Source organism: Aplysia californica, unplaced genomic scaffold, assembly GCF_000002075.1.
Source record: "Aplysia californica isolate F4 #8 unplaced genomic scaffold, AplCal3.0 scaffold00734, whole genome shotgun sequence".
Lineage (NCBI taxonomy): Eukaryota > Metazoa > Mollusca > Gastropoda > Aplysiida > Aplysiidae > Aplysia > Aplysia californica.
The window spans coordinates 395,168-402,996 of record NW_004798004.1 but is presented as its reverse complement, the minus strand read 5'-3'; the positions used below and the strand labels follow the sequence as shown (position 1 = coordinate 402,996).

The 7,829-nt window shown below is 37.0% G+C and overlaps 1 long non-coding RNA gene across 1 annotated transcript; it reads left to right on the top strand.

Moving 5' to 3' along the window:
- The first annotated feature begins 1,127 nt into the window (after window positions 1-1,127).
- LOC101853034 lies at window positions 1,128-5,800 on the top strand. The gene is made up of 3 exons (XR_001185287.2): window positions 1,128-1,313; window positions 5,014-5,110; window positions 5,390-5,800. It is a non-coding gene; the product is annotated as an uncharacterized LOC101853034 (long non-coding RNA).
- Window positions 5,801-7,829: the final 2,029 nt, after the last annotated feature.

The following is a 7,829-nucleotide window of genomic DNA, read 5'->3' as shown; positions in this document are numbered from 1 at the left end:
CATTCACTCCTTCCAAAAATATAAGCAGATGCATGCAATGCACATACGTGTCGTCTCTAAACAAGATTAAATCAGACAAACAAAATTACTTGTAATAATAATAATAATTGCATTTATATAGCGCATATCCATGCTCAAGAGCTTGCTCTATGCACTTTACAACTATTATTACCCCAGCAGACCCTCTGAGAATACTCAGAAACATTCTCAGCTTCTGCGGAAGCATACCGTGCAAGCTGCGGATTTCACGCGCTCAAACACTATCAAACTGACAAGACCTTTTACTGTCTATAGCTGGGTACCCCTTTCCACCTGGGTGAAGTGAGGAAAATTAATTTTGTGCAAAGTGCCTTTCCCAAGGACACAACGTCGGGCCCCTGACGGGATTCGAACCCACGATCTTACGGTTGCGAGTCTGAGAGCCTAAGGTTAACACTAAGGTCTGTCTTTACATTTCTGAACAATGTGCTGGTCGTTCAATTATGCGAAAAGAGCTACAAACTTTTTACAGTACGGCCTGTCTTTACATTTGAAGAGTCCACTGGAGAATAAAACCCCGGCTTAGTCATAAACTAGAAATTGTGAGGGTGTCAATTTTAAAAGCTTGTCGACTCGTAACTTCATATTTGTTTGATTGGTGGTTTATTTGAGACTCTATATGTTTGTTGGAGGGGAAATCTAACAATAATCAACCAACAGCTGAACAGAAATACAGTTATGACTTAACAAGTGTTCAAAATTGATACCCTCACGACTTTCAGTTTGTGACTATGCCCGTTTTTTCAGTGGAGTCCTTACTTCTGAAGAATGTGCTGATAGTTCGTGGTGCAAAAAAAAAAGTTAAGAATCTGCTTTCTGTAAGATCTTTCTTTACATTTCTGAACAATGTGCTGATAGTTCATGGTGAAAACAAAACAAAACACAAAACAACAACAACAACAGCAACAACAACAACAACAACAACAACAGCAACAACAACAACAACAATAAAACAATCAAAACCAGAACAAAAAAACAACAACCCACCCTCCCCCCCCAAAAAAATTGTTCAGAACCTTCTTACAATAAGGTCTATTTTTACATTTCTTATCAATATTATTATGCTGACGGTATGTTGTGCAAAAAAAAAAAAAGAGTTAAGAATCTTTACATAGAAACTAAAGTAAACAGGTTGTCCGGTTTCAAAGAATAGCGTGTGGTATGGGGACGCGTTATTTCCATCAGATATTTAATGTGCTACTGCCTCTTTGATAATTTTCGTGCTGGAATAGTCGAGCTTGATTTTATCCAGAACATGATGTATCAAGAAAACGGTATTTCACTTCGTTCAATTTTATGGTCAGTTTATTTTGGCCCCGTTCCTGATAATAGTAAAACTGATAAAAATGGCGATGATGACAATAATAATAGTGATGTTGTTACAACAACAGCAGGAACAATAACAGCAGCGACTAAAAAATAACAGCGCCGGAAAACATTAACAATAGTATAGCAGGAACAGAAGTGTTAAAAGTAGAAGTTTCAATAACATCAAGATGATTTAATGATATTGATACCTGTAATAATGTAAATAATACAATTAATATACATAGATATTAAAAATATCAACAATAACAATGATAATTATTATAATAATAATGATGATGATGGTGATGATGATAATAATAATAATAATAATAACAATAATAACAATAATAACAATAATAATGATAATACGTGTAATAATAATAATTTATAGTAATAAGAAAAATAATAACATTAATGATTATAATAATAATGATAATAATAATAACGACAACAACAATAACAATAATAATGATAAAGATGATGATGATGATGATGATGATAATAATAATAATAATAATAATAATAATAATGATAGTAGTAGTAGTAGTAGTAGTAGTAGTATAATGATAACGATAATGATAATAATAATAATAATAATAATAATAATAATAATAATAATAATAATAATAATAATAATAATAATAATAACAATAATAATAATAATGATAACAACAACAACAACAACAACAATAATAATAATAATAATAATAATAATAATAATAATAATAATAATAATAATAATAATAATAATAATAATAATAATAATAATAATAATAATAACTGACTCCTAAAATGAATGTGTTTATTTTTCCATGTTAGAGCTTTTCATACACTATCAACGTCTCCACTAGGGTCTGCAGGAGTACGGTAATAATAATTGTGTTATAAAGCCTATATATAGAGCATGTTGTTGAGCGTAGATACAATTAATTACGCTATATGAAATGCAATGGTTATAATAATTATTGTTATTGTTAACTATTATTACTGTTGTAATCATGATCATGATCTTTATCATCATCATCATCATCGTCATTATTATTTATAGTAGTAGTAGTAGTAGTAGTAGTAGTAGTAGTAGTAGTAGTAGTAGTAGTAGTAGTAGTAGTAGTAGTAGTAGTAGTAGTAGTAGTAGTAGACTTGTTATTACATGCATTAGTATTGCTATTATTAGAATTATTGTTATTGTTGTTGTTGTTATTATATTATCATTATTATTATTATTATTATTATTATTATTATTATTATTATTATTATTATTATTATTATTATTATTATTATTATTATTATTATTATTATCATTATAATTACTACTGATAGTAATAATATCATAATTATCATTATTATTATCATGTTAGTATTGCTTTGAGCGGTTGAAGCACTGACTGGGCCCGATCACACAGACCCGACTTGTCAGCCAGTGTTCACACTACTTTAAGACCCAGCGGTAGAACAGAATCCGGTCACTGTCCCCCAACTACCCAAACATCCTGATTGTGTTGTGCACACGGCCGTGGTTGTTCACCGTGGAATTTACGGCACACAGTGTAACACACTACACACACACACACCGTTTAATACACTGCACCTGAAAGTCGCTTACGTTAGACGTTTTTACTTTTTTTAAAGTGATCAAGAGCACAAAAAATTTGCAGTTTCCAAGGACAGTCAAGCTTTGTAAGTCACCAAACTTTGGTGGCCATTTTCTCGCAAATGTTCTCGCAAATTTTCTCTCTGACACAAGGCGACCCCCATGCCCCTCCTTCTATCGCAAATATCTTGACTTCTATACAGGATGTGGGTAATTTTTAAATTAAAAAAACAGTAAGACAAGTGGAGAAGCTTTAAGGGTACGGTATACAATAACTCCATATGCCTCAAAATTGACGAGCACCTGTTGATACCACTGTGTCATGACATAAATTATAAGAATGCATTGAAAATGGAAAGAACAATTGAGGCTACAGAGCTGTGGTTCATAAGACGCGTGTTGCGTATCACATGGACAGCTGAAAAAACAAAAGAAGAAGCCTTGGTTGAAGAAAATTTTAATTGCCTTGGTTGAAGAAAATTTTAATTGCAGACGACAGCTTATGACGAATATACGAAAGCGATAGGCAAATTTAATTAGACACACAATGTGGAAAGAAGCATTAGAGAATATTGTAACAACAGGCAAGTTTGATGGAAATAACAAGAAAGGCAGAGGCAGACAGAGGGAAAAGATACTGGACAAATTGACAACATGGCTTGGAGCAGCAAGAACAACAGACACCATTGCTGCAACGCAAGACAGAGAGCGAAGTGGAGTTCCATGATCGCCCACGCCAGTCGGCAAGGCACCGGATGATGATGATTGTTTAGGCTATATTATTATTATGACGTTGGTGTTCTCGTAGCTGTAAGCTACCGGTCTCGTAATCGTGAGGTTGCGGGTTCGGGGGTTCGAGCCTCAGGCCCGACGTTGTGTCCTTGGGAAGGGCTCAGTACACGAATTTTTTTATCACTTCACCCAGGTGGGAATGGGTACTCGGTCATGGACAGCGAAAAATCTTGTTAGTATGTTAGTGTTTTAGCGCCTATAAAATGGTAGCTTTCACTGCCATGTATGCTTCCTAGGAAGTTGAGACTGTTTCAGAATGCTATCAGGTCTGCTGGCATGGGGTAATACAGGGGCGGCTCGTGGGGCTAAAAAGTGGGCGTGCACAATAATAATTAAGCTATCGCATGCTGAAGATAGTCAAAGGCATGCATAGCAAATGAGACAGTGTATAATTTTAGGATCTTTGGGTTGGTGAGGGAGGGCTTCGTGTTTTTATTTTCATTCTTTTTACTAGTCGCTTTGATTTCTAGTACTAAATTTGTTTGTTAGCTAAACATCAATTTCGTTCATCCTGTATTGGAATTGAACACTCAAGTACATGTAATAAATTTCACTACTCCACTACAAAACTATTCAACAAAGGCACAACTCATAGGACGGTCACGTTCACCTCCCTCAGGTTCACGGTTACAGAGTCACTTAAAATAGTGGCAAGACAAACAATGAACCAATCACAATTCACTTGAGCACTCCGCTGGATTGCTCCGTGGATCACATCATACTGGAAAAGAATAGCGTAGGGTCAATCGCGTTTATTTTTAGACTGCCTACTATGGGCTATGTTTCGGCACTATTCAGCAGGAGCACATTTGATACCGGCTTATTAATATTAATGTACCGCCAAACTCGCTACGAGTGTCGTCATCGCTTGGGTTATCCCCAAGAGCGATTTATAGGTAACGTTGCACTGTTGAATATCCTTTTCTGTTAAGCTAAAGTGCGTGGACTATTGGCATGGCATTGTAGATGTTTTACGGCGCTATAGACATAGAAATGACAGTTATGGCGCCAGTGAGGACCTTTGTTTTGATATAAAATTTGGCTAGCATTTGTTTTTGGCTTCTTTTATTTATTCATATTATTGTGGGTGTTTTACGTAATAGAACATTAAAACATTTTGGACGGTACTGCATGACTGTGCTCTAAGGACGAACCTCGCCTGGTAATGATATAGATTGTAAAGCGCAAAGAGCTTGCTGTTGAGCGGGAATTTGCGCTACAAAAATGCTATCTATTATGTATTGTTATAACAAATCTTTTTCTTGTTTATTTTTTCTCCCCAGTGGTTCCATGCAAGCCTAGGACCTGTGTTTGTTTACCTGTCGTCAGCGTGCGTGTGTCCTGTGTAGGATCACCTTACAGAGGCTGTGGTTTTTATGTGTCAGTTCTTTCGCAGAGATAGTGTCTATGTGCCAGTGTTGTTGTTTAGTGTGGGTGTTCTTGTTCTAGCAAATGTTAACTTATTCTTATTTTGTTTTATTCATTTAATAAATCAGTTAATAATAAGTCCCTTTGTTTTCTTTTTGTTTCGTTTTATTCCGTTTTGTCTTATTGTTTTGGGTCTTTTTCAGGGGAGGGGGGGGGGGGGTCCTGGGTTTGTTTGTTTGTTTTGTTTTTGTCTTTTTTTCCCAAACGCCACAGAAGCTTTCTTGTTCTCAGAAAACAATGGGAAAAGGAGCACGATAAAGCACTGAATTTGAACAGCTCCAGCAGTCTTCCAATTGAACAAAATCGCCCTAGTCACTGCACTGGTCCTCTCACTCTGCAGCCTAACTTTGGGGCGGGGGGGAAAGCCTCTCTTCTCGAAGTCTCTGTTTATAATCATTGTAATAATAATATTCGGATTATTGTGTCCTTCCTGTTGGGCAAACGAGGCAATAATGGAGGTACCACATTTCCAGAAATGATGGACCATTCGAACAATCGTCATCAGCTTTTAATATGCATCCTATTGGAAATCTTCGTGCGTGTTTTCCTGTTTCCCAGTTGAGGAAAGTTGGAATAAATGTATGTAAGTGTCAACCAGGGGCGGCTCGTGGGGCTAAAAAGGGGACGTGCACAATTAAGTTATCGCATGCTGAAGATAGTCAAGGGCATAGTAAATGAGACGGTGTATAATTTTAGGATCTTTGGGTTGGTGAGGGAGGACCTCCTGCTTTTATTTTCGTTCTTTTTACTTGTCGCTTTGATTTCTAGCGCTGCATTTGTTTGTTAGCTAAACATCAATTTCGTTCATCCTGTATTAAAACTGAACTCTCAAGTCATAACTTTCACTACTCCACTACAATACCATTCGAAGGCACAACTCATAGGACGGTCATGTTCACCTCCCTCAGGTTCACGGTCACAGAGTAGAGTCACTGAAAATAGTGGCAAGACAGACAATGAACCAATCACAATTCACTTGAGCACTCCGCTGGGTTGCTCCGGGGCTCATATAATATTGGAAAAGAATAGCGTATGGTCTATCGCGTTTATTTTTAGACTGCCTACTATGGGCTATGTTTCGGCACTGTTCGGCAGGAGCACATTTGAGATGTGCCGCCTTATTAATATTAATGTACCGCTAAACTCGCTACGAGTACCGTCATCGCTTGGGTTATCCCCAAGAGCAATTTATAGGTCAGGATACACTGTTGAATATCCTATTATGTTTAGCTAAAGGGCTTGGACTTTGGCATGGCATAGTAGATGTTTTACGGCGCTATAGACACAGAAATGACAGTTATGGCGCCAGTCAGGACCTTGGCTAGTGTTTGTTTCTGGCTTCTTTTATTTTATTATTGTGGGTGTTTTACGTAATAGAACACTAAAAAATGTTGGGCGGCACTGCACGACCGTGCACTATGGACGAACCGCACCTGGCGTCAACCAGAAACTTGCATTTTTCCTTGATATATCCTTGACCGGTGCATGCCAACCTGGGGGAATTTTGCCTACGTTTGGGCGAAATAATAATGTGTGTCACAACACGGTGGAATCAGGCTCTCGTCAGTTTTTGGGCATACAATATATGGAGTTGTTGGTATCGTGTTAAAGCCTGTTTATTTACCTTGCTTTATAAGAAAACAGCACCCATTTATATTGATTGAAAGTCAAAATTTTTGCAATGGAAGGAGGTCTGGGTGGCTTCGTTTCAGAGGTACAATTTGCAAGAAAATGACCGCCAATATTTAGTGACTGCCAAAGCTTGAGAGTCCTTTTTTTCTTTTTAGAAAAATCTTCACATAAATGGATATTAGAAGTGTTGAGCCAAAAAATGAAAAAAATTGATTAACAATCATAAAAATGCAGATTTCTTGATTTCATTATGCTGACGAGCGCCTGATTTTACCACGATACCACAAATTCTGGCGGGCTGTGGGATCACTTGGTTAGTGACAGGTCGCGATCTCAGAATTGCAAAGTTCTGTCTGACATTTTTTGGCCACTTTGAGATACTAAGACCACGAGGTCAATAGCAAATGCTCTATCCGCCCTGTCAAAATCATAGGAATATTCAGAGTCGTTATCAAGATATTCAAAGAACTGCATTAAAAAAAAAAACTTGACATGTTGTGAAACTCAGCAATTTTGACGTCAAATTTCTCAAAACTAGATACTGAGCAGATAGAACTTTGTAAAATCTGAGGTAGTGATGTAATAATGCTCCGATTTGAAAAAAAAATAAAAGTGGGCAATACGGAAATGTCCGTGTCGTGGAAAATTGTGTCGGTGTCAACGTGGTACAACAAATCGATTTTGACATATTCTACCCCTTTCTTTGTTTTGCTTTATAATCTACAAACTGCAAATCGTTGTCCGTTGTGTCGTATCGTCCTCCATAGTATGGTTATTATCACAACAAGATACCCTTGACATACATACATAGATACACGCACAAATACTCACCCACACAAATTCACATATGCACACATAGTATACATGCCGCTCATACACTCTCAAAGAAACCCATCTCCGAACACAGTAACACACGGGACTAAACACAATGTTCACATTGCAACATAGCCCACATATTTCACCTAACCATCTGTTCTATCACCAACCGGTTTGTGTGTGTGTGTGTGTGTGTGTGTGTGTGTGTGTGTGTGTGTGTGTG